The sequence below is a fragment of the Rattus norvegicus genome, chromosome 6 (assembly GCF_021556685.1).
Source record: "Rattus norvegicus strain SHRSP/BbbUtx chromosome 6, alternate assembly SHRSP_T2T, whole genome shotgun sequence".
NCBI lineage: Eukaryota > Metazoa > Chordata > Mammalia > Rodentia > Muridae > Rattus > Rattus norvegicus.
Genome location: NC_141539.1, coordinates 49,407,868 through 49,430,681, shown reverse-complemented (window position 1 = coordinate 49,430,681; position 22,814 = coordinate 49,407,868). Strand labels below are relative to the sequence as shown.

Here is a 22,814-nt window from a genome sequence, read left to right as displayed (position 1 = left end):
ACAGTGAGTCGAGTGGACTGAAGTGTCAGGCTCCACTCACAGCAAATGCCAGTGGTTCTCACAAGTCTTAGCAGTTCTTACCAGACGAACGCCCCCACGTGCAAAGGATGTCTGTAGCGACATTCCATGTGTCATAACTAAGTATTTTCTAACACATGACCCTATCCAGGGTCCTTCATATCCAGCAACCTAGGAGGCACATTGTATGACACACTGGTGGCTTTCCTGGCAAGCAGATAATACAAGATATTGTCATGGAAACCAAAGTTAGGCTTGAGCCTTTGTGGCTAAGTTTCTTTAATTGTGTCCGCAATGGATACCCTGGTTGCTGAGAAAGACACAGTATTTGTCGGGCAACTAGAGGAGTCTGATAAGTGGAAAGGTGGGTGTGTACAGCCACGAGTGTCCCAGGCCAGCTGCAACAGGCAGTGATCCAAGAAGGGAAAATGTCTAGTTTGCTCTCAGATATGCTTCTGTTAAAAGTGCGAGCTTCTTTATGGTCACTATGACTACCATGCCTATGTCCACCCTTCACCACCCTAAGTATTCCATATTGAAGAAGCGAAGCTCTTGCTAAGCTACCTGGTAGTTTTGTTTTTTTTTTTTCCCCGAATTAATGTGAACTGTTGCTGTTGACCTATCAGTACCACTAGGTTTGTATCCTGGTTACATCCAGATCATACCAAATAAATGAGGTTGTCATGGAAATTTAATCTGAAACTCAGCCCAGACTGTACACCCCAGATCCAGGTCTCATTTTTACACTTCTTATTGATGCTGAAATTCTTTTTTCCCAGCATCTGAAGACTCCACCACTCAAGTCTGTGGGGCAGAGGTTGCTCAAAAATGGTCTGAGGTAGCAATTGGAAACCCAATACAATTTTTTTAACTTGGAATTTTTATAGTAGAAAGTTTCTTATATCAAAGGCCTTTTGGTGACCACCGTCTTTTTAATATTTATATATTTTGAGAGTAAGCCCATAGATTATTTTCAGCTGTACGTTCCTTGACAATTCTGTAATGTACAATTCCAATCTGTTCTAAATAAGCCCCTTTCACTAATTCAAGGTGTATTCTTGAGCATTTAGTACATAAGCTATACTTCGTCACTTGAGAACTCAATGAATTTAACTCATATGTTTTTTTAATTCATCTCTCAGATATTAGTACTTACGTTCCTAGAGCAGTGGTTCTCAACCCGTAGTTCAGGACCCCTTTGGAAGACCATAAGAAAACAAGTATTTACATTATGATTCATAACAGTAGCAAAATTATAGTTATGAAGTAGCAAAGAAGATGAGTTTATGGTTGGGGGTCATCACAACATGAGGAACCGTATTAAAGGGTTGTAGCACTGAGGTTGAGAACCACTATCCTAGAAGGCCACATGCCTGGAAGGTCTTGTATGACCCACATGCCTCAAACTGGGACTATGGAAACAGGAGGATGACCATGGAGACCTTCCAGGAAACCTGGGGCTCCTCAGCTACTCTGACGTGTGACTATAGTAGAGTTTTTCCCAGCCTTTTAAAAAAAATTAACCTTTATTACAGTCAAAGAATATGGGTTTACATATAGGAGGAAAAATTTGAACAGGATTTTGATAAAATTGCTATAGCACCCAATCCATAGGGTCCTGACATGTGACACAGGAGCCATGACTGTCAGTTGGTCCTGACATCCCTCATCTCTGCTTTCAAACTCTCCTTACAACTTTATCTCAGAAATGGCTTCATTTCAAAGAATCTAATAGTCCTTCCAAGGGTATAGAATGACTTTCAGTGCTATTGTTGAACTTTCATGTATGCTATCTAAAAGAACACATTTAAAGTAAAAAAATCATTAGGCTCAGAGAGCCTTCTCTTTATTAAAGATCAAAGCCAAGCTCAAAAATGGAACCAGTGAAACCATTCCTGGGCATGACAAACACACCCTTCAAGACATAGACTTAAGATAAGTCATAACCTCCATATTCAATACAGCAACGTAGCAAGACATGGTTGTTCCTTGTACCGTAGATGAGAAGAACCAAGTTCAGGAATGTTCTAAGGATGTTGTATTTCACACAGCCTGGGCTGTGTTAACATGCAGTTTTGTTGTGTTAACCCACTCACTGCATGACTTTGCAAGCTGATCTCTGCTAGACATCCTGGCCTCTTGGTCATATTGCCACAGCCTATGGTAGTTGGCATGAGAATGTCTCCCAAAGGTATGGGTATTTGAACACATAGTTGGTGGTATTATTTGAGGGAAGCTTGGGAAGTTTGGCTTTGTTAAAGGAAGTATATGTCTGGAGGCTGACTTTGAGAGTTCACAGCCTTGCCCCATTTCCAGTTCACTGTCTCTGCTTCATGTTTGTGGTTTACAATGTGACCTCTCAGCTTCTGGCTTCAGAGATGTGTGCAGCATGCTATCATGCTTCCACTTTGCCATAAGGCTTTCTTATCCTTATGGAATCGTAAGCCAAAATAAAGCCTTTCTAAAGTTACCTTCAGTCATGGTGCTCTATCACAGCAACAGAAAAGTATCTCTTACATGTGTCAGCCATTTGCCACACCATAAACAAACACTACAAAAGGAGGCCAGGGATTTGGCCAGGGACTATGGAAAACCAGCTTAGCAAGCAGAACAGACTGCTTCAGAACCCTGCTTGTCTGAGACTTTTGGCAAGAGTGTTATCTGAGCTCGACCCCCAAGTTGCATATAGCTGGTAGATTTTAGAGATCTGTGTATGAGACTGTGGGGTGTACATATGCCATAGCTCACAAGTGGAAGTCAGGTGTCTGTCCTCTCTTTCCTTGTTTGAGATGTGGTCTCTTATTTTTTGCTGTGTATGGGAAACACATGCCCAGGAACTTCTGGGGACTGTCTCTGCTTCATGTCTTGCCATAGGAGTCCTGGGACAACAGACACACAACCACTATATTCATCTTCTACCTAGTTTCTGAGGATTCAAATGTAGGTTCTCACACCTATGGGGAAAGTACTTTGCCCACTGAGATTTCTCTCTACAATCTGAAGTTGGTGTCTAATATGTATTCATCACTGTTGCTAATGAACCAAAGGTGATCCTAAAGATAATATATATTTAGATACATCAGCGGTCAAATCCATGATAAGCATTTTATCACTGGAAGGAAAAAATGACAGTGTTTTAATTTAGTTTCTTCTATCTTTGCTGCATTTTTGATGAAGAGATTATCTCTGCACTGTTTCCATTCCGCACGTGCTAGTTTAGTGAGAGAATTGCAGTCATGTGAAATGCTTACCACTTATTAAATAATTTCTACAGCACCCCAATCATAAAACATGAGGCGATGAACCACTAAGCCAAAATTTCTAAAACTAGATCTCTTCTCCCTTTTCTAAACAAGGAGAGCTAAAGTCTCAGTATGTCATAAACATCATCTTCAATAAATGTTTCCAATGACTGTACCACAGTGAAGCATTTCTGCAAATGGGCACGCAGGTCACACAAGTTAAGTTTGTTTTCAGTTCTATACAGGTCTATAAACTTCAGGAAGTCAAGCTATTGTGATCAAATTCAGCTTCCAATCATGTATCAGAAACCCTCAGCCCCTTGAGTGAAGTTACAAAGAATAACAAAGGTTTTCATCAAAGACTTTCAGAAACACTGTACTTGGTATATGGAGAAGCAGGTATACTAATTGTATATCATGACTAAAAAGTTCTATCTCTACAATGTTTTCTTTTTTTTTTAACATGACCCCAGTCGGTGCTGAGGCTTATTCTTTCCCAGTCTACTTTTATATCATTCTAGATACAGCAAAAAAAAAAAAATCAGTTCTTAGATTAAAGACAAAGTAATCAAGCAAAGCAGTAAGCAAAAAGATCACACAAGATAGTAATTAAGCAAAGTAGTAGACAAAGCCTTCTAATATTCATTTTTAATTTTATTTTTCTTTGATAATTTATGTATTTACATTTCAAATGTTATCTCCTTTCTTCCCTCTCCCATACCTCCCACTTCCCTCCCTTCCCCCACCCCCTGCTCATATGAGGATCTCCCCCTCCCACCTACCCACTCCAACCTCAACACTTTGCATTACCCTTTTTTTCTATTCAAAGCTTACATCACTACTAAAAGTGTCTTATAGCTCCAGTATTATCCCACGTAGCATTCTTATCTGCAGTACCATGTCACTCATGACTCCTGTTCTTCCTGAATGGGGGTGGGGGGTTAAAGTTCTGCTAGAACTTTATTGAGTTTTCCATTGTAGAAAATAAATAACGTTCTATTAACAACTGTGTGAATATTGCATTCTCTAGATAGATAGATAGATAGATAGATAGATAGATAGATAGATAGATAGATAGATAGATATACATATACAGATACAGATACAGATACAGATGATACAGATACAGATACAGATACAGATACAGATACAGATACAGATACAGATACAGATACAGATACAGATGATACAGATACAGATACAGATACAGATACAGATACAGATGATACAGATACAGATACAGATACAGATACAGATGATACAGATACAGATACAGATACAGATACAGATAGATACAGATACAGATACAGATACAGATACAGATGATACAGATACAGATACAGATACAGATACAGATACAGATGATACAGATACAGATACAGATACAGATACAGATGATACAGATACAGATACAGATACAGATACAGATAGATACAGATACAGATACAGATACAGATACAGATACAGATACAGATACAGATACAGATACAGATACAGATACAGATACAGATACAGATACAGATATGAAATTGCCTGAAGTCACCTTCCACAGCCAAAAGGAACTGGTCTCTGAAGTTCGGAATGTTGAGTGGCAAGCCCGGGGTAGATGCCTATGCTGCAACTTCCAGTGCCTTAGCACTTGGCTGTGCTTGGAGATAGGCGTCCACAGAGCTGACTAAGGAAAATGAGGTCATAAGGGTGACCCAGTTATAACTGCTACCCGAAGAGAAGAGGAAGGTCAGGAGAGACACACAGACAGAAAGCCACATGACATCACAGGGTGAAGGTTGCTTTTCACAGATCGGGGACAGAGAGACAACCAAAGGCGTTACCCCCATAAGCCCAAATGCCTCTATCTTTGGTGGTGTTTTACTAGGGTAATCCAAATAGATAAATACAGCTTATCCCTTGTTTTGATCAGTCCCATTTCCACTGGCAATGCAATGAGAAAGAGTTCAGTTCATCAGCACTTTTAAAGAAAAAGACCTGAATAGTCAGCCTTCCCAAAAGGGCAGCCACAGCGCCCAGAGCAGTGGGGAGCAGCCAATGCCCAGGCATAGCATAGCTGTAAACGTCCTTACAATGGTCTCCTGGAGCACCATACAGGATCCCTGCAGAGAAGTTCAGTATCAGAAGGCAATGAGGGAAATGCTGGGTATACATTCCACACCAGACTTCACCAGGGATGCCAGAAGCCACCTGACCATGGCAAGGGTAGACTGATAGCTAAAAGGAGCCTCTCTACCTGCCCCCTTCTTACTATTCCTGTAATTTGTCACTCACTTGCAGCAGCCTCTCTATCAGCCTCCCAGACCTTCCTCTGAGGGTGACCTGCATGAGTTCACCTGACAGAGAAGTTAAGAACATGCACTATAGCTGAATGACAGGCTTAGGGAAGTGCCAGATGGCCCTTCAGGCTACTTCATGTTTTATTTTTGATGGTTCCATACTTAGCTCTCTTGCGATGTCATGGCAGCACAGAGCTGAAGATGATGAATACCCTCAATCCTGTGCTGCCCCATCCACCTACACAGTGATTCTCTTGGAGTGCCTATGCCCCAAACCTCTTCAGATACAACTATCTACAGAACAAGTCTGCTCTTTCCGTTAAAACTTGATGTCATTACTGTTAAAACGTAGTTTTGAGCATGCATGCTTCAAGTATAAGTGTGTACTTGTGTTTGTGTGTGGATCTGTGTATGTGTGTACATATGTGTGTACCTGTGTTTCTGTGTGTGCACTATATGTATATGTGTGTCTGTGCATGTGTGTATATGTGTGTCCATGGGTGTATTGTGTGTGGGGGGTAAATGTATGAGTTTTGTGTGTGTACCTGTGTTTTTGTGTGCATACTATGTGTGCATGTGTGTCTGTGCATGTCAGTGTATGTATGTCCATGTGCATGTATGTATGTATGTGTTGGAATGTGTACTTGTGTGTGTGAATGAATATGTCCATGTGTGTGCCTGTGTGTGCATGTGATGTCTCCAAAATCCAGTGTAAAAACCAAGGACCACAGCAAGAAATAAAGCCAGAGTCAGAGTCTTGAATCGAGGGCACTAGAGGGCATTATAAGATTTTAAGCCCTGTTGGAATTTTAGAAATTTTAGAAGCTGAGCCAAGATGGTTGCAAAAAAGAAAATGGGGCAGATGGTGTTTTAGTGGCTACTCAGAGAGAGCAGAATCTTAGATGGTTCCCACATGTCCTGCAGGAGATCATCTCATGTACTATATCCATGTAAAGCTGCAGAGAGTTAGACCCACACACATGTGAATGCTCGTGTGTGGATTGGACCTGGAACTGCCTTGACACTGGAATGCTCTAAGAAACTTCTGCCCTTTAAAGCCAGAGAAAGCAAAACTGCCTTCCTTTGCTAGCAGTTAAGTGTCGTTCCTCTAAACTAAACAGCGTGTATTCAATCTAGCAAAAGTTGGTTGCCTCTTAGACACAGCTGTATCCTTCGCAAAGGTAACTGAGGTGTATGGAATGGGAGACTCCAGCAGATTGCTTTGCAAAGTGGACATAACTGATTTCTGTTTCAAGATTTTGAGCCCCACTCTTTGCAAGCAGAACACTCGACATTATACTAACTCTTTGGTATTGAAGTCTGAATCTACCCGGGATTACAATAGCCAATCACTCTGGGAGTATGTGCTGAGTGTAGGAGGAATTCATTATTCGGTGTCTAAGAAGAAAGCATAGTGTGTGGCATGAAGAGGGGCTTTGGTTAAATCTTTGGAGAAGTATTTATTCACTTCTAGTCTACAAGCACTGTACTGCCCCCATCAGGCACCCAGTGAGGATCAGAAACTGAAGGGGACTCATGGGTGGGCAGAGCACATGCTCTGCTTAGAGGATCAAAGTTCAGGGGTCCTCACACAGACAGCATTGGCTGTGGGACAAATGGTGCTGCTCTTTGGTAAGTCCAGTCCCCTCTGTGTCTCAGAGTTCTTCAGACTTTTCAGAAAATCCACAATTAATCATGACCCTTTCTTATTTACCAGCGCGAGTATTTAGGTTCTTTTTAATTCTACCTTTACGTCATTCTAAAATGTTTAGAAATGGAGAGTAAGCTGTCTCCGACATCTGGGCCACTCCCAGAAGCTAATTTGCTACCTCAGTTTGAAATAAATAAGGCTTTTAGGAAGCTGTGTGGACTTGTGCAGGTGCTGTGGGGAAAGAGTCTGGTGACTGCTTCTACAGACAAGACAGGCCCGTCAGCTGCCACATGCCCTTCTTTTCCCACCTCTAGGTTGTTTGCTGAACAACAGTCTAGGCCTAAAGAGTTTGAAGTAAGTCAAAAGTGAATCCAAATGGGTATATTTTTCTTAGGTTTTCACAGTTTTATACATATATACTTATATACATATATACACATATATATACATATATACACATACATACATATATACACACATACATATATACACACATACATATATACACACATGCATATATATACGCACATACATATATGCATATATATACACATACATACATATGTACGTACATACATACTGTATTGTGATTCAGTCTCCCTCATTTCTGTCTGGTACCCCCTTCTTTTCCATCTCAACCTCCTATTCTTCCCACCTAATCCCCCAGTAACTACAGGACTAGTAAAAATGATACCCTTCCTCCAGTAACCATAAACAGTCATCATTTTCTTGAAATAGATGAAATGGGGCCTCATGTATACTTCTATCCATGGTACAAAGTTGAAGACCTCAATATAGCGAAGGCATTCATGACTTATGGTTGTACTAACCAGCTTAGGCCCCTGATTGCGTTAGCAGGGTGCTGGGTTTTTCTGAGTGTAACACAGTAGCTGACTCTTGTTATCTGTATGCAAGGATGGGGACAGGTAACAAGCTATTAGTGTCATCTTATATAATTGTGATCTATAAGCCCTCCCTTCCTTCCAAATCCATTCATTTATTTTTCTAGGCCCAGAAGCAGATGAGCCCATTCACTCTGTGTGGGTGTTTCTCTCATCAGTTCAAAGACAAGGGCTCCTATTTAGGAACTGTCAAGTTCAGAAAAGCGTTTCTGCAATTGCGCACCTTTGCTTTTCACACAGGGAAACCTTCAGACTTCTATGGAAAAGCCAGCAACAGCCCCGAAGTAAGCTTCAAAGCTGGAAAATGCCCATTCACTTGCTACTTTCAAGACCTAATAATGAGGCAGCAGAGGTGGGAAAAGAAGGAAGAAAGAGAAGAAGAGGGGGTGCTATTTCTCACAGAGGTGGCCAGCTGGGAGGCTGATGGGAATCTCAAAGGGGAGAACACCAGGTAATTAAATCTTGGCTGTAGGGCTGTGACAACAGCAGTCAGCAGATGCAGAAAGAAAATGACTTGGGGCCAGATGCTCACAGGGAATAACTGATAAGGAATTGCTGTCCAGCCAGAAAATTCACTCAAACTCTCTTCAGGGACATCTTGCCTTGGGAATGCTGCTGGGAAACCCTTGACCTGCCTCACCCAACCATGGAGTCCTCCCCACACTCCCCCAGAAAGCTCCCCTTGCACAATCTTACTTAGCTCTGTGCTTTCTGCTGCTTCCTCGACTCCAGGCTTTGGGAAATTCCCTAGCTTGGTCTGTCCTGGGTTTAGGCTTGTATACAACCCCTTCTGCCTTCCTTGAGAGTATTAACACAGGTGGAACCCTATGGTGATTGGTAAGTATGCCTCAAGGAATTCTGGGTGAAATCCGGAAACAAAGGGGGAAGAAGAAAAACAAAGGGAAGATGCAGGAAAAGAAAGGGGGGTGGGGGATCTCCAGGTCACAGTAGGAAACTACAGAGGAGTGAGCCTGTGTTTTGAGTCACTTGCAACAGAATGCAGAAAGGGAAGGACATCAGAGGTTTGGTCACACTGTGCCAGGAACTAAGCTAGGGCTCTGTATGGGGAGGGGAGCTCCCAGCCAGCCATCTCTCTCATGTAATCCTCTGTCTACCCTTCAGATAAGGAAAACCGGTTTAGGAAGGTGAAGGCATTTGCCTGTGGACTTAGCTAGGCATGACTGAGCTGAGGTTTAAGCTCTGGGTATTTCTGACTGTGCATCTAAAGATGCTTCTAGAAGACTTAAGAGCTAATTTCGCAGACATGATTTAAGCTATGGACAGTTCTCCGTGTTTAGACATCTCTCCCCAAAAAGGCAAATCCTAACAGGATAAGCTCTCCACACCCTCGCCACGAGGATTTCACATCCACCTTGCTTCCATTCCAGTAGCTAATTAGATCAAGATGGGAATCGTGACACAAACCATAGTTCAAACTAGCTAATTAGATTAAGATCAATAGAAGAATCTTTTTCGACCAAGGTGCATTTGGACATTTCTGGCAGAGATATCTGCATGTTGAGTCAATGAGACAAGGAAGAAAAACACATGTTAAAGAGTGTTTTCATGCCAGACTCCTCTGTCCTCCTTAATGAAGCAAGACCAGGGCTCCAGGAAGCAGCAGTAGACTGTGTAAACGGAGGAAGGAGGCTAAGTGCTGGCTGCAGAGGTTTATGGCTTAGGAACTAGCAGGTGCCAGGGCCTCATTAGGTTGCTATTTGAGCCTTAGTGTACCCATCCTGCACAGGTTTGCAAATCAATGTGATGATTTTTAAACTTTCCTTCTAGAGCAGTGACTCGCAGCCTTCCTAATGCTGCAACCCTTTAATACAGTTCCTCACGTTGTGGTGACCCCCCCCCCAACCATAAAAGCACTTCGTTGCTACGGCATAACTGTAATTTTGCTACTGTTATGAATCAATTGTAATGGAAATATCTGTGTTTTCCAGTGGTCTTAGGCGACCCCTGAGAAGGGGTGTTTGGACCCCACTAAGGGATCATGAACAACATGATTGAGAATTGTTGCTTTAGCCTCGTTATCTTTATGTCTATTTTACAACTCTTTAATGAGGCTGTTATTCTCCTTGTCCTCAATCACAAGAAAACTGGTTGGTTTTTTTTTTTTTTTTTTTTTTTTTTTTTTTTTCTGAAACTGCTGCCATTTCCCAGATGAAGTGAAGAAGCCTGGCTCGAGGCTGAAGGTTTGGTGGTAGAGCACATAGCCTTAGGTTAGTGGCATCTTATAGGTCAGGGGGCAATGTTCAAACCCTGTATCCATTGTGACGTTCACTCACTTGACTTTGAGCTTTGCGGATTCAGAACCCTCACCCATCACAAGCCTAACATTTTAGGTTCATAGTAAATCTTGACACATGATGGCTTCTCAAATTCCACTGAAGAGCAGCAGCACAGGAGAGGCCACACTCATTCATATAGTGTAACTCTTGCACATCTTAGAGGCACCTAGAAGTTTCTCCTAGGCGCTGTGTACTCCACAATAGAACTCTCTGGATGAGATCAGAGAATGGTAATTCTAAGACTTTCTCAGGGTTCATCTAGAATATTCCCCCTGAAGAGAAACTTTCTGCTATATTTTATTTGGTGTTTCTTCCAGAGGACTATTATTTTTAAATAAAAATGATATAAAATATATCTAAAAGCTCAATACTGATATAACTATGCACAGGATTCACTTTGCAAATACCTTCACTTTCCCTTCCTTCATCAGTGATGTCTACATAGCCCAGATATGGAACATAGAATAGTTCTTTGTAAAAAATCAAGACAGATGAGCAGATAAGGACAAATCTGTGATTTCATAAAGGTACACTTCCCTTCCTATTCTCCTACATGGCTAAGAGCAGAGAACCCTGAAGGCTCAGAGGACTCCACTTGTATAGCCCACATAGACAACAGCACAGCTGTCTTTATTAAAGGGCGCAGGAAGAGACTAGATTCCCTTTTCAGTGGTTCCCTGTGTGAAGTCCCCAGGGTCCATCCTGTTCTAGGGTATAGGATAAAGAACAGGGATTAGGAGAACACAAATCCTGAGGAAATACAAGATGTTAATTAATAAAAGACTAGAGATAGCCAGAATCTGATTGCCCAACTTCATGATCTAGCCCCATAGCCTACTCTGAAATTCACATCAACACATACTGTGTGGTATAGTAGTATTGAGAATGTAACTTGAACAAAATTATTAGGTCATGAGGACTCATCCCTCACTGTGAATGAACCAATCTCCTAGTTAACAGACATTTTGTGTACTATAAAGCCTTTTTGTGCCATGTGAGGGTACAGTATTCAAGATGTGGCCTGAAGAGAAATAAAACCTTTACCAAACCCTGAACAAGTCTAAATTTGAACTGTGGTCTCCAGAACTGGAAGGGCGAAATCTGTTCTTTACAGAGTACCAATATCAAGTGTTTTGTTATAGCAGCACAAACGGACTGAAGGAAAAGGCTACATACCAACAAAAACAAAGGTCCCAGGTCCAGTTTGAGTAGGAGATGCAGACACTAGGGTCCCGATATCAGACAGATGACATGGAGACATCAGGGGGAAAGCAGAGGGCAGGGAGGACTCATCTGTGGTCTCTACATATATCCTTAAGAAACACAAACTTATTGTAGAGAAGAGAAATCTGGTCAGCACTAGGGTGAGCCCTCAAAAAATATTGAGTCATGAAGATTGTAGAATGTGGGGTGAGGTTGTGATGCAATGTGCTCCCTAATATTATCCACCCACCATATGCTGGATCTCAGTGCTTTTTCCTCAGTGGCCTGGTATGCATAATTTTTGCAAGATCATACATTTAACGAAGATAGGTACAAGCCAGATGGTTTGCCCCAAGGCTACACTAACTAGATGCTCTTGAAATCCTACTTAACCCTCAAGTATCCTCAAAGTCCTGCATGCTTTTATGAGGCAGATTCCACCCCAGGTTTTGCAAACAAATCTGCATGCAGAAACATTATACATCATGCTGGGGATGCAGCTCATTTGCCTGACAAGCAAAAGTCATAAGGTCTAATCCCAGCAGTGCAGCATCTGGGAAAGAAGAGCAAGGCACACCACACAGAGAATGAAAGAAAAACTAAATGCAGACAGGAATGGAGGTTTGAGGTCCAATCAGGGCTGTAGCTGCAAAAACCAGGGTCCTAAACCAAACAGGAATAGTAGATACATAGGTAGGTATGTGTGCATATCTGTGTATGAATATTCATGCATGCGCATGTATGTGTGTGATTTACCATGTTCTCAAGTACATAGTCTATACTCCTTTATGTGTATCTTTACTGAGTTCGCTGTCTAAATACCAGCTTGCTCTCTTGAGGGTTAAATTAGTGGAACGTGACCCACAGCATGCTGGGAGAAGAGGTCTTAGATCTAATTTAAAGTTAAAAATAGAGAAGCAAGAATCCTGGGAAAATATCCCAAGATATCTTTCATACCATACATAGTTGAATGGAAAGTCTTCCTCTGTGGTTTAGGGCAGGTAAATGCTCGGTAAATTCCTACAACTTGACAAAAGAGCTAGTGTGGAAGATACTGATGTCTCGGGCCATCAGGACATCTATCCGTATCATCCAGTACTGTGTCAGAATGATGTGTTTTCAGATTCACAGACGGCTCTACCCCTGTATAGTATGAATATCCCACTTTCCACTTGCTCTTCTGTTCCTGTCAGAGGCTCTAAATTCTTCTCATTCCCCTCTCTCTATACCCCAGATGGTAGGGTCTGCTACCAAATAAATGATGGGAGGAGGTCAGACACATATGGACAAATGACAGCCTTGTGGCACTGGGCCTCCTGCCCCTCTTGGTGGCTCCTATCACAGTGTGCCCAGGCTTCCTTTTTGGTATTCCACAAGTTGCCGAGCTAGCTAGAGGTGCAGGTCAGGGAACCCAGGGAGAGCAGGTCCGTCCTAGCCTGGCACTGCTTAGGTGATTTCAGAGAGCATTAACACGCATCTTAGTTCCTCCTGGACACATAGGGAAACTGAGATGTGGGAGAACAAGGGCATTGTCTCAAAGGACCCATCTTACACCTGAAATCCATTGGTAGCATGTGATTTCGTCCCACTCCGTGAAGCAGAGGTGTTCTCAGCTTTCTTAACATTTTGCTGTAAGGAACAAAGTACAAACCGCCACACATTGAGATCAGCCAGTCCCAAAGCTTCTGCATCTCAGCAGCCTTCTGTATAGCCAGAAGACCCATAATAAAGCTGTGAAATTTCCACTGGATTCTGCTCTTTCACTAGCACATTTATTTGTAATGTACTTATCCACCATAAGAAGGGAGGGAGAGGGAGGGAGGGGGAGGGGGGAGGGAGGGAGGGAAGGAGGGAAAAAGAAAGAGAGGAGGGAGGGAGGAAGAGAGGGAGGAAAAAAGAGAGGAGGGAGGGAGGAAGAGAGTGAGAAAGAGAGACAGAAAGGAAGGAAGAGAGAAAGAGAGAGAAAGAAAGAAAGAAAGAAAGAAAGAGAGAGAAAGAGAGAGGGAGGGAGGGTGGGAGGGAAAAAGAAAGAGAGGAGGGAGGGAGGAAGAGAGTGAGAAAGAGAGACAGAAAGGAAGGAAGAGAGAAAGAGAGAGAAAGAAAGAAAGAAAGAAAGAAAGAAAGAAAGAAAGAGAGAGAAAGAGAGAGGGAGGGAGGGTGGGAGGGAAAAAGAAAGAGAGGAGGGAGGGAGGAAGAGAGTGAGAAAGAGAGACAGAAAGGAAGGAAGAGAGAAAGAGAAAGAGAGAAAGAAAGAAAGAAAGAAAGAAAGAAAGAAAGAAAGAAAGAAAGAAAGAAAGAAAGGAGGGAGGGAGGGAGGGAGGGAAGGAGGGAGAGAGAAAAAATAGAGAGGGAAGGAAAAAGCAATTAGATTTCTGTCTTTTTGATCACTCACACATCTATTACACCCATCCTTCCTTTCCACCTAGTGCTTCCTTTCCACATCTCCTTACATGTTATACTGCACCCACACACGTGTTTGTTTGCATGTGAACATATACTGTAGGCGAGGATCTGTGCACAGTGGAGAACATGTGGTCTCTTTCTTTCTGAGATCATGTGACTTAACTTAATCTTATGCACTCGAAGTACATCTATTTTCCTGCAACTACTGCGACTTTGTGTCCCTTTTAGAGCTGAATTACTATTATTCATCTCAACGTTCATAGCAGAAAATGTTATTAACTTCATAAACTATCACTGCCTTGACGTAACTTGCAAAGAGAGGAGCCCAACAGAGATAGGACGGAGACTCCTGCCTCGGCTAGTGAGTGGTCCAGAGCCAACTCAGAATGCATCTTCTGGTGTCACATCCCCAGTGCTTCACTGACCAACAGCTTAGCCTCACAGAATCAGAGTTTCTGGCGCTACAGTGAGCTCAGAGGGCAATGAGCAGGTTTATATATTTCACCCACCTTGCTTTAATCCTCATTAGTTTAATTTACTGTGCTTAAGATCCTCACGTTCTGTGACTAACGCATCTCAATTTTACTGACAGAAAACCTGAAGCTCACTACAACTTTACAGCTTGATTGAGGTTACACAGCCCAGCAATAAGCAAGCTGTTTAAGCCCTCAGCTGCCTGGATCTTACACTGGGTTGTATCTGCTAAGAGGTTTTTTTTGTTTTTTTTTTTGTTTTTTTTAATGCAGTCTCAGACAACCATCTCCCTTCCATCCTCTCTGCATTTATCCTCTAAACCTGATTATTAATTTGCAGCATCCTAGAGTCACAAATATACTGTTAGGTGCTGAAGTTACCAATTAAGTGTGATTGTTTTATTTGGTTCAAGGAGATAAAGGCTCTCCCGTACCCCATCTGTCATAAAGGCCTTGCTTAAAAATCAATCGCTCAGTAGAGACATGCTAGCCCAACATGGAGATAAAAGGGAGATTTAAAAGTCATGATGCGAATCTGTCCTGGAGGCTAATCGAGTATGGAGGGCGGGAGAGGAGTGGTCTGTTGGTGTTCTCAGACTCCTATTAGCGCTCTCATCTATTTATTGTCAGGGCTATCATTAGGAAGATTAAAAACCCAGTGCCTACAAATAGTCCTGAAATTTTTGTCTTTCATTAGTGACTTATTATTATTATTACTGTAGCCCTCTCCCCCCACCCCCAGCAAAGACAATGATTTCTTAGTCTACATCAGGATGTAATCCATAGAGGATTCATCGGGGCTGAGAAAATATTAAACGTTATTTCCAACCTCCGCATCCATTGTCAGAGGCCATTGCTGATAATAATAGCTTTAATTTATAGAATTATAAATAATACAATAGTGACACCGGGAATCTAGGATCGTATAAATCTGTCACCGATCAGTACAAATGAGCATTGCTAAATGAAACCCAGCTATAAATATAGCCTGTACCATCTCAAGATAGGAAAAATTTACAAAAATAAAAAGAGCCGAAACCATAATTGCAGTAAAGATGTAAACCTCTTCAGTCACCAGAGGGCTTTCACCTTGAAATATGAGCCATCTTTGTTTTCCCTTTTTCTCCCCCCTCTGTTGAAATTTCAAAATATATTGAATTTGTTTCTTATGAAAGGAAACAGGCACCATGCATCTTGTCTCAGGCAATGCCCCTGCATGCAAGCTCATGCACCCTCTATAACTTACACAGCAATCATGCCATAATACTCACCCTGCTCCTTACACTGAGGAGATATATGGTTTTACAAATGACCTACATGGTTTTGGTATTAGATGGCATAGGCGGTATCATGGGGTTTTTTTCTTTTTCTTTTTTTCCTTTTAAGAAACACATTTGCTGCCTAAAATTAATGAAATCTGCTTGGAGGAATATTCTCTCTCTAGAAGAAGCATCATCTGCCCAGGGTGGCTGAAGGAAGGCATTTCTGTGACCGTTGCTGCTGTTTTAGGCACTGCTCTATTGATTCCTACAGGAAAAGACCCCAACTGCTTTATTCAAAGCTCACAGAGCACATATATAGAACTGAAAGGGCAAGAATAAGCTAGGTGGACCCACTTAATATTCCTGCCAAACATGGATCATTAAAAACATCTTCAATCTAAATAAATGGTCTCAATTTAAAAAGTGCTGAGAGATGGCTGTCCCTACAGAAACGGGGTTGCCTTTCTCTGGATATGTCTGTTCATGAAAGAGCCAAGAGAAGAAACTGCCTTCTCAGAGATTCAAAACCATTCTTAAATGTGGTTGCTAGACATGGTTTGTTTGTTTGTTTGTTTGTTTGTTTGTTTTTGTTTGTTTGTTTGACATCCACAGAAGTATAAGGTTTATAAAAATCAAGTCTTGATTTTACCAAGATATTTCAGGAGTTGAGTGACTGGGAAGGTGGCTCTGGGTGAATTTCCTGCTATGCAAACATGAGGACCTGAGTTCAGATGTCTGGCACTCACATGAAAAGCTAGATGTGTCTACCTTACCTGGATCCCAGCATAGGGAACAGAAGAAGAGAAAGGTAGTTCCCAGAGGGTTTGATGGCCAGCCAGTCTAGGCAAAATGGCAAGATTCTGTGGGATATCTTGTTTCAAAACACTAACGAAAAGCAATTGAGGAGGACATTATAATGTTAACCTACATACATGAGTCCAACATGGGCAAGCACATATATGTGCTCATATGCATTGCACATACCTACACACACACACACACACACACACACACACACGCACACACACACACACACACACACACACACACACACACACGCAGCAGAAGGAGAGTGTCTAGGGATAAAAGGTGATATTTGCCTATAAACATCCAAGCAGATCATTCCAGATTTCCAGTCAAAATCCATCTTCAGATTGTTATTAATTAGATAAAATATAATTAATGCTTAGTGTGGTGGAAGGGCTATGCTGAGAAGTTTAAATCTATTTATGGGCTCTGAGAGCTTCTAGAACCCTTCGCCAGCCAAAGCAATTCCAAGCAGCTAAGGACTGGACACTCAGGGCTGCTCTCACTCCCTGTCTCAGTAAAGGCAGCCACACTGCTGGGACCTCTTTAGGAGAATGACTGTTTGTTTTAGGACCCATTCATCAAGGTCCAGCTCTCCTGGCCCCACCCTTTGCCCTGATGTAATCACTGTTGTAGAGCAGCAAAACAGACTAACATCTAGCCTGCGGGCCACCACTCAAACTTCAGAACTCATTTCCCCTTCTAGAACTTTCACTATTCTCTGCCTGTCTCTCATCGTGTGGAATGTGTGTAACAGACACCAGAAGTGATGGAAGTAACTGCTCATCCCTCACTGCCACTAACTCTCTCACCATCTTCCTGTTGGCCTTGAGGGATGTGGTGGCTCCTGTCACCTCTCCTCAGCCCCTTCCCCTGACCATTTTCATAGCTGACCAAAGTAGCCCCACAGCTTCCAGGTAGTATGAGTTAGAACAACAAGGTTTCTTTTATGTGACAAAGAGCTGAAGTATACAAGCAAGGGGTGGCAGAGGAGGAGGCTTTCTTGGGCTCTTAGTTTCAGGGATTCTAGAAGCTTTAGGTACATGGTAGGGGAGGCCTATTCACATCATGGTTGCTTAAACCAGAGGAGGCAAGCAGCTGAATTCCCATTACGGCTTTCAATAGCTTATCCAGAACGGTTATAGCAGTGAAGAAACACCAGGGCCAGAAACAACTTATGGAGAAAATGGTTTATGGGGCTTACACTTTCACATTGTAGTTCACAATTGAAGAAATCCGGACAGGAACTCAAACAGAGCAGGAACCTGGAGGCAGGAGCTGATGCAGAGACTATGAAAGAATGCTGCTCCCTGTCTTGCTCCCTGTGGCTTACTCAGTCTTCTTTCTTATACAATCCAGGACCACCAGCTCAGGGGTCATACCACCCACTATAGGCTGGTCTCTCTTACATCAATCACTAATTAAAAAAAATGCCTACAGCTGGATCTTATGGAGGCATTTTCTCAATTGAGGCGTCCTCCTCTTGAATGACTCTAGCTTGAGTCCACCTGACATAAAACTATCCAGCATAAATTGCATGCTCCCATTGCGCTACTTTCCCTAGACAGATTCACCCAACAAAGCACCAAGAACAAGCCAAAGAAACAATTCCACCCCTTCCAGCTCAGTAGGCTAGTCAGTTTGCTGGAGTTACTCACAGGCGTGTGAGAGGAGACTTCTTCCTCTCAGTTCCTTGTAGGCTCTCCTCTTTCCAGCAAGGATTACTGTATCTACAACTAACGCATTTGGGAGAGGCCTGGGAACCTTGCAGGTCCCAGAAACTTCCTAAGGCTAGTACCTTTACCTTACTTTCTGAGGCTTGATAGAATGTTTTTGATCCAACTTCCTTTGCCAGAGCACTATTGCCTGAAAGTCTCACCATCAATTGTGGCAAAGACTAGAGACCCAGCTGTCAGCATGTGAGCCTTTAGGGGATATTCCAGATACAAATGGTGGCAAACAGGCTGTAGAGTTAAGCCTATGTCCTGTTTCCAACCTCATCACTTATGTCAATTTAATGTCAGTAAATGAATTCACTTCCTGAATTCAGGATGTGGGCTGGATGCTTCCTTTATGAGCCTCTACTTCTGCCAACTCTGCTCCATCCCAGGGAAGCTGGACTTGGCAACTGAGATTTGTTTAATGGAATGATACAGGGTTTTGTCTTCTCAGTTCCTTCTCAGAAAAATTTCTTGGGCTCCATGCACCCTTCCCAGAAAGCAGCTGTGCTTGTAGGCAGCTTATGTCACAGGCACTGTTGCCTAAGGAATCCAAAAATTCACCCTCCCCGCTTGCTATGGGTGGTGGTGGCTCAGCTGTTTCTCAGACAGAAACTTGGAGCCCACATGCAGACTTTGAACATGTCTTTCTTTCCTGTTGGGCCCCTGGCTGCTGAGAGCTGCTCTTATCATTTGTCCTCTGTGGTCTGTGTTTGTTTCTGTTTCATGAACTGTGAATGGGTGAGATAGAATGGGATGAGCTACACCGAGCCCTGAGCAAATGACAGCAATATAGAGTGGGTCTGGGTGTAAGTGGGATGTTGGTGCTAGAAGAGGAAAGTCCTCAAGTCCAAAAATAGCTCATGCAAGGCCCAAATCTGCCTCTGTCTCTGTCTCTCTAACTTCCATAGCCTTCTTGCCATATGCATCTGCAGAACCAGAACCTCTCAAAGTTGTTCACAAGCCAATCTACGAGTCTGTATCAAGTCACATAATAGAAGTGAAGTCAGGCGAGCATGAAGGCACAATGTAGGTAGCAGACCCCTCGCCTCCCGTTCAGGTGGCAGATCTGCAGGGATCCGCTACCAGAGGATTTATAACTTAGAATAGCTTACAAAATTAGGATGCTAGTTTCTGCATCCAGCGATTGTTACCTGTAGATATTAAACTAAGCTTGTTTAAGGTGTTTTCCTTCATGTGGTGACTCAACTGGGTTCCAGAGAAAGCTATCTCCTTCACTTGGACTTTATTCACATGCTTTGCAAAGACTGAGGTGGCCAATGAACCACGTCAATCACTTCATCCCGTGTTGACTCCCTAGTTTCTCTACCCTGACAGCCATCTAGCAGCTCTTCCTCTCACTTAGAAAACCTCCCTTAACCCGTTAGAATGGTGTTGAAATTCCTGAAGCCAAGAATCAACATCTTCTATTCCTTTGAAGTGAAGGATGCCAAAGGAAGGATGGTATCTCTGGAAAGTTCAAATCAAAGTTTCCCTAGTTATAAGAGTGGTTAGTGACTGCTGGTTCACAGACAAGAGTTATGTGACCCCCAGGAAGCTGCAGAAGGAGTTTGTGCCCTATTACTTCAATGTACTGGCTTTCCTGTGCAATCAGTTTGGAGAATCAGAGTCTAAGTCCAGCAAGAAGGTAGAATCCTTTGCCAGAAAAAAGCTATGAAGTCACATTTCCCATCTTCTCCAAGATTAAGATTTTAGGGCTGGAAGCAGAACCTGCATTTAGATTTCTTATTGAGTTTTCCAAGTAGGAACCAAGGTGGAACTTTTGAAAATATCTGGTCAACCCTGAGGGACACTAAGTAGTGAAGTTCTGGAGGCCAGAAGGACCCACTGAAGCCATCAGACCTCACATATCACAAATGATTAGCAAATCATTCTTAAAAAGAAAAAGGCTATATGAAAGCACCATGAAGTCAGGCAAGTACAATCAGACAAAGGGGCCTCCTTTTAGATTCCAAAAAATATGGTACAAAAAGATTTTTTAAGGCCATCTTACTACTCAGTTGTAATGTCTGTCCCCAAGATAGAAATTCCACCTAAAGAGGGAAGAAAGGGGGTGAGGGGTTAGCCAAAAAATCATGATGATATAACTTCTATTGACCAGAAGAAAAATCTAGAATGCTCAGTCACCAATACACTTCACTGTTGTCCAACTTAACTTTCTCTAGGGTTAACCTTATGGGAAAGCCAATGCCCAAGGTCACTATGTGGAACAGGGAACATTGTGAGGGTGGTATTTTTGGACTAGCTAATTGTATGTGTAATAAAATATACTATGAATGTTGAAAAAAGGAAGCAAAGTTGCAGAGGAGACTGTGGAAGAGGGAGGTGGACCCCTTGTGACATGTGTTCCATCATCATGAAAGAGAAAGGCCAGAGAGCAGCTAGAAAAAGTATGACTGACTTTGAAAATAAAAAAAAAATGTGACAGGAGCCAAGGGGTGTGGGCAGTCCCTGGTAGCTCTGGAAGGCACAGAATAGGAGAAATCAAGCACTTACAATTTGTTCTCTGAAGAATTGTATTTAATCTGAACTTGTAACCTTGTTTGCCACATGTGAAATTCATACAAATTTGAATTTGAGCCACATGAGTGGAAAGGAATTACTGTGAACATAAAAAGTGATGACATTTTCCAGAATGTTCTTCCTCTCTTTCAAAGATTTTCAGAATGTGGATTCTATCTATGAAAGGAGAAATTCTGGAAGCATCCCTCTGTTGACGTTGGTCATGTTTCCCAACCAACAATAAAAAAAAACTTCTGAGTCCCCTTCCTGGAGTGCCCTGAGCCAGTCGTCCCCAAGGTTCCACTCAACCTCTATCATTCCAACTACTAATCCACACACACAACTAACCGGATACCTCTGCTCTGTTTGTTTTCCAAACTCTTCAGGTGTCTCCTGCTCAAGCGTAGCAGTGTGTTCCAGGTGAGTTGGGTAGATTTAGCATGTGTAATTTGCCTCATGAATCCATCTCCTTGGCCCCCGATCAGGAATTCTTCTCTAAGCCTCCTCTCATCTGTTGACAGATGTTTGCAACACTCAGGCGCCACTATCTGAAAGTGGGACATGTGCCACGAGAGATGGGAAAGGAAACTGTACAAGCTGTAAAGACATGGCTTCTCTTCTTGGTGACGTGATGAGATGACAGCTGTGTTTGCACAGTTATGTGGCGTTCTGGCAGGTGTGCATGTGGCTTATCGAGCTGGGCATATGTATGTAGGGTTGGTGAGAGGTTAGGGGGTAAATGTACATGGTTCATAGTGTGCGTGTTTGAGGAGCAAGAAGGTATTTGTGTGGTGTATGCATGTGTACGTATATGTTTGTGTTTGTGGCTATATGGAGTTCTTGTGTATGTGAGGTATTGTGCTCTTCATATGTGGGTATTGATGTAAGATGTGCATAGGCAGCTGTATAGAATACATCTGTGTATAGTTATGCTAGCATACACACATACACACACACACACACACACACATATATATATATATATGGTATATGGCAGGTGTGTACATGGGGTGTTGTTTCATGTTGTATGTGTTGATGTAGTTCAGACATATCAGGGTATGGGGTGTATCTATAAAGATAATAGGATATGCATGTGTACAAAAAAGTAGGGTGGGGATGGGTAGGTGTGGGGTAGGTATGTAGGAAGGTGGCATGTATATGTATATGCATCTTTACAGTTATTTAAGGTACCCATTCTGGGATGCGTCTGTGTATGGTTTGTATGACATGTTCCAGTGGGATGCTTGAGTTCTTCATGTTTGTGATTATATAGAGCTATATAGGCTGTGGAGTATATGTATATATGTAGAAAGTGTGGTTTGTCTGTTTATGAAGTTACGTAGTGCATGTATGAGTGTATAAAGATATCTGGTGTACGAATGTGGTTATGTAGGGTATGTGTTCACACAATATATGTCCACACTTGTCTGATGTGATGTGGAAGAATTGCATACATGCTATCAATTTCACAGGCTTTGGGTAGCATCAAAATCAAGGCCTCACCTCTCCCCCTTTTCATTCATTCATTCTCTCACATACGTGGAAGCTAGCCTTGACCCAAGTAGGGCCCTGTTGCCTGAGTCCTCCATTCTGTCCGGTGTCCCCCTTGGAGCCAATGGATAAGAAGGTGCAGAATCAATGGCTTAGACTCTGGGAGCCTTTATTAATTCTTGGCATGTGCCCTTTACACCCTCCACCTGTGTCCCATTGGTCCCAAGCAAGCATGTCCTCCAAGTGCCAGTTCCCAAGTGACCGTCATTGTCTGCATCATCAATCTCTAGGCTCTCAGGCAGGCTTCAGCGTGCCCCTCATACTGAAGTTGCCTCCGCAGCTGCTCAGCCCTACTCAGTGTTTACTGATATTTATGCAGAAGCATAAACCCTGGTTCCTAGCTTCAACAGTGAACAGCACAGACAAGATTTGAGTTCACTTATATGGGAGAAGAGATGATTCACGAAAACAAAATAAAACACACATAGAAATTATTTGTTAAGTCAAATCCCAAGGAGAGATTAAAGCATAATGAA

The 22,814-nt window shown here is 42.5% G+C and overlaps 1 pseudogene; it reads left to right on the top strand.

Annotated features, from left to right (window-relative positions):
* The first annotated feature begins 312 nt into the window (after positions 1–312).
* Positions 313–21,419, top strand: LOC148005170 (protein peroxidase GPX8-like; annotated as a pseudogene).
* Positions 21,420–22,814: the final 1,395 nt, after the last annotated feature.